This window comes from Mesocricetus auratus, unplaced genomic scaffold (assembly GCF_017639785.1).
Source record: "Mesocricetus auratus isolate SY011 unplaced genomic scaffold, BCM_Maur_2.0 Super-Scaffold_100676, whole genome shotgun sequence".
Lineage (NCBI taxonomy): Eukaryota > Metazoa > Chordata > Mammalia > Rodentia > Cricetidae > Mesocricetus > Mesocricetus auratus.
Window position 1 is genome coordinate 60179261 of NW_024429266.1, and position 4993 is coordinate 60184253.

The following is a 4993-nucleotide window of genomic DNA, read 5'->3' on the forward strand; positions in this document are numbered from 1 at the left end:
ACTGCTCAGTCTCCTAGAGGGGTTCTTCCACCACCTCATCTGTCTTACTAGTTTCTTACGTGCTTTTTAGTGTTCCTCTTTGTGGGACATCATACTTTCATTTTCAGTGCCTTTCCACACCAAGGAAAAAATTCCCAGGTACAATGAGCATATTTCTTAATGACTGCTTCATCCCCAGCATCTAAAATAGTGGCTCCTCACAATGTTTGAAGTACAAAAGATTGAGGAACAAATTGATGGCCCAGGTGAAGCCATCACCAATTGCCTTTAAACACAAACATGAAACCAAAGTCCCACATGCCATAATTTACAACTGTTTCCTTCCTGAATTCAAGATCAGCAAGAGATTCTGATCTTGTGAGGGCCACATATTTCCATTACCTCATTTCAACAGATCATTGCTGTGAAATTTTGAACCCACAGATTTGAACTAATATCTGCAGCTACTCACGAGTGCATGAAGACAGCTATTTACCAGGTCCAAAACCAGACCTGCAGACTATGAAAAATATAACTCCAGGGGCTGAGGGTCCATTGAGACACTGATGATGCTCTTCCCAACTGCCCCTGCTCTCATGCCAACACACGATCAATGGGGAAGACACCCTACAGAGAGGCCCTCTGTCAATCATGCACACACTGCTCTGCCAACTCAGCAAAGCCAAGAAGCAATGGTCTGCTAATTGTGCTTTGTGGCCTCAGCCAGGAGCTTCAAGTGACTTCCAAATCTTTGCCAAGAAGAAGAGGTGGCTTTGTTGGAAATTTCCCAATTTAAAAATAATATGGTTCCATGGTTTTGTCTTTTTCCGGAAATTTTTCATTCCATGGGTATCAACAAATTATGATTTTTCTTTCTTCACCAATTTCAATACCGATTAGTACCTATGAGATACAGTGTAAAAACAGCAAAATAAAGTGTCAAAATGATGCTTAGACGTTAGGAATGTTCATCAGACCAAACACAGTAAACAGGATTTGTCTGACAGAAAATGACAAAACTGTGTCATCAAGACTGATCAACTAAAGCATTTTAAAGCTGACATTGAAAATAGCATTATAGAGGCTGGGGAGATGGCCTGGTGGGTAAGAGCACTTGCTGCACAAGCGTGAGGGGCCTGAGTGTGAATCTCTAGCATTTGTGTAAAAATCTGGGTGTGTTCACACATATACCTGTCATCCAAGAGCTATTGGGAGTAGAGATAGGAGGATCTCTGGGGCTTGCTAGGTATCAGTCTAGTTCCAGGTTCAGTGAGAGACCTTGCCTCAAAAGAACACAGTGTAGAGTGGAGGAGCAGGACACTTGTCTTCCTCTGGCCTCCAGGAAAAGCATTTACACACACACACACACACACACACACACACAAAATAGGCCTCTGATATCTTCCCTTGGCTCATACCTTTAATCTTAAGCTATGTATCCCAACTCAACCACAAAACAGAACCTAAGGTGGCTCCTGGCCACAGGCTTCAAACAGACATTCTCTCCCACCAGAGGATAAATAACTTGCCTCTCTTTTGGGATTCGGGTTGGGATTCCCTTCAACTCTGCCACACATTTTCACCAATTATCCACAACCCTCAATGCCAGAAAGTCCCCCTGTGTCCACGTTAGTACAAAAAAGGAGCCTGCACAGAAGAGGAATCGTCCACACCCATGCTTCCATCTGAAACACTTGCTCAGAACTACTCTACAAAGTCGATAACGCAGCCCGCAGTAGCCATGATGTCAAGCTGCATTTCATAAAGACTGCAAAGGCCTCACCTGGGAGCCAGTAACACAAGACTGAGATCTTAGCTTGGAGAATTTTATTTTGCTAGGCTGACATAACAAAATCCCTGTAGAACATTATTTACCTATTCTGAAGGCTAGAAGTCTGGGACTTAAGCTGCTTTATTGGGTGTGGGTATGTCTGTGTACCTGTGTGATTGCGTATATTCTGGTGTGTGTGTGTGTGTGTGTGTGTGATGTGTGTGTGTGTGCGCGCAAGCCAAGGGTCAGCCTCAGGTGTGCTTCTTCAGTACACCATCCCCCTTATTTGAGACAGGGTCTCTCTCTGTTTACCTGAACTTCACCAAACCAAACTGGCTAGACTTGTTGACCAGCAAGTCCCAAGAGATCTTCTGGTCTCTACCTTCTCAGAGCTAAGATTGCAAGGCCCCTTTGAAAAATATGAGTTATAAGGGATCCATCTCTGGTCCTCATGCTTGCAAAGCAAGTACTCTCCTAGCCAAGCCATTTCCCTGGCCCTAGATGATTTTTATTCTGCCATGTCTGTGTCCTCTCTCCTTCGTCTCATAAAGACACTAGTCATGTTGAAGTAGGACTGTGCCCAGGGTCCTAATCCTAACCAACCCGATCTACTTAAAAGATTTTATATCCAAATATAACTGTAGTTGGAAGTAGTGGTGTTCCACTATGTGAACTAGCCAGAAGCAAATGATAAGAACAGATACTACACTTGATCTTAGCCAAAAGGCCGAGAAGTGATGCCAGAAGCAATTGAGCCACAACTGGGTTCTACAGTGCAGCTTGACAGCTAGAGTCTCACAAGGGCAGCATTATGCGACTAGAATCTGTGTGCTCTTCTTCACCTCAGAGATGAGCATAGAGAAGTCACCACATGGGAGGTGAGATGCTCAATAGATGGAGAAGTCACCACACAAGAGAAGTACAGATATCCACAGAGGAAGCATGGGCTTGGTAGAGATGCTGGGGAAAGTCTGGCCTCTGAGAAGGTATTAATGTAAGATGGAAGCTCAGCTCCTTTCAAAGAAGCAGATGAACAGTTTCCAAATCTTCAGAGAAGAACCAGAGAGGGCCTGCATTCCATGCAAGGGGAATCAGGCCAGAAAAGCAAACAAGAAATGAAGGCACAGTTAGTTGAGTGTGATGACTAATACTGACGGGCAACTTGACTGGATCCGCAATCACCTAGGCGACAAACTTCAGGGCACATACACGAGGAAGTTTCTAGACTGGGCTCACTGAGTCAGAAAGATCTACACTGTTGTAGGGAGCTTCACCCATAGGAGGGAGTGAACTGAATAGAAGCAGGGAAAGTGAGCTGAGCACCAGCATTCATGTCTCTCTGCCTCCTGACTGTGGGTGCAGTTTAACCGGATGTCTCAAGCTCATGGCCTCCCCAGTGTGAAGTAATGGACCCTGAAGCTGTGAGGAGAGTAAATCTTTGCTCCCTCAAGTTGCCTTCATCAAGAATTTGTCACACCAGTGAGAAAAGTAGCTGACACAATGAGGAAGCCTGAATGAGAGCCTGGAATTAACATGAAAGCTGTGACAGTTACAGTGACTACATTGGAGAACCCTGTGGAATGGAATCTCTGGCCATTGCTCGAATGGCAGTGGCCTTACAGCGATCAAGCCCTGTGTGGTTATTAATGTATGGTGTTCATTCACAAACTCTGCAAGACTGCATCATAGCCTATAAAAAGGGGGCATGCATCCCACAAGTGAGAATCTCTTTAATGTGAGCTGGCTGCTGATTTTTATATAAGGAAGTTGCACATAAAATCTACATTTGCATTTCTTTATCAAAATGTGAAGACCTTATGACACAGCATGGCAGTGGTTGGCTGGAGCAAAGAAGGAGTCTCTTTAGTGGAATCACAGGTTCTCCATTCCACTGTCCTGCTTCCTAATTTAAGCTCTTGCATGGGGCAACAGAAAGTTTAGCTTGAGGTCCCTAAGCTCTGCATTTAATGCACCAAACTGTGGGAGCCTGGTGGAGTAGGATCTGGTTTACCATATATTACAGTAGTGGCAGAAGATGCAATTGTCAACCCTGTTGTTGAGGGTCTGTTGTCACTGAAGATTCCATGTGGTATATTTCCCACTTAAGAGAGACAAGATATGCGCAGATATTCATTGCAGAAGCCTAAATACAATGGAAAGATGGACATCGGTTCATTTTGTAAGACACTGCAAAATTTTGAGGTGACAGTGATCGATGGCCTATAGAAGCAGAGGCTCCATAAAGAGAGTAGGGATCATAAACAGGAGTGTCATTGCTCACTGTCACACAGGGTATGAAAAGCTCAGGCTACAGCCTCAGATATGAGCTGGGGAGCTAGATCACCTCCTGAGTTTCAGTTGCAAAGTGGTAAGAAGTGTATGTGTGTGTGTGTGTGATGTGCATGTGTGTGTGGTGTGTGTGCACACACGTGTGTGCATTTATGTTTGTGTGTGGTGTATGTGTGTGCACATGTGTGTGCATTTATGTTTGTGTGTGAGCATAGGCATAGCTGTGCTATCACGTGTATGCAAAGGTTGTAGGACAATTTCAGGTATTGATCTGTGCCTTCTGCCTCATTTGAAACAGTCTGTTGATGCTCACTGCCGTATATACCAGGGTAGCTAGCCCTCGAGCTTCTGGAATTAGTCTGCTTCCAGTTCCCATCTCATCTCTGGGATTGCAGAAGTATACTACCATGCCCAGCTTTCCATTGCTTCTGGGAATCCAAACTCAGGTCCTTGTGCTTGCGGATCTAGAACCTTACCCACTGAGCCATGTCTCCAGTCCCAAGTCCTGAAAAATTCTTGAAAAGGAGAAGTTTTACCCCCAAATCTGATGCCCTGAGAGGCACCCAGTTTTAGGTACCTGATATGTGTTGGCATTGAAAAGAAATGCTTCACCTTCCTTTGAGCTATTGCTCAGAGTTTCTAAGAAATTCCCAGAACATTTCATCCTGATTCTATTGCCTTGGGTTGCTCACCCAGGAGGGGGAAGAGAATTTTCTATTGCTGAAGATACCATGAACTTTAGAAACATGGCCTAGAGGCTCCTGGGATGGAACTAACCTAAAAGCCTCCTCTCTGGAGCCTTGGTACCAAAAGTCATCATGCAAGTTTCCAAAGGAGAGAAGCCACCAACAGTCCTACCCACCTATGATGCTTATGAACCACAACAATGACCACCATGGCATAATAACCTTAAATGTGCAATAGTATCATGCATACCTTGGTGGTAACCTGCAG

General features: G+C 44.6%; 1 pseudogene; it reads right to left on the reverse strand.

Annotated features, from left to right (window-relative positions):
* Positions 1 to 2314: 2314 nt before the first annotated feature.
* LOC121137385 lies at positions 2315 to 2489 on the reverse strand (annotated as a pseudogene).
* Between the last annotated feature and the right edge of the window lie 2504 nt (positions 2490 to 4993).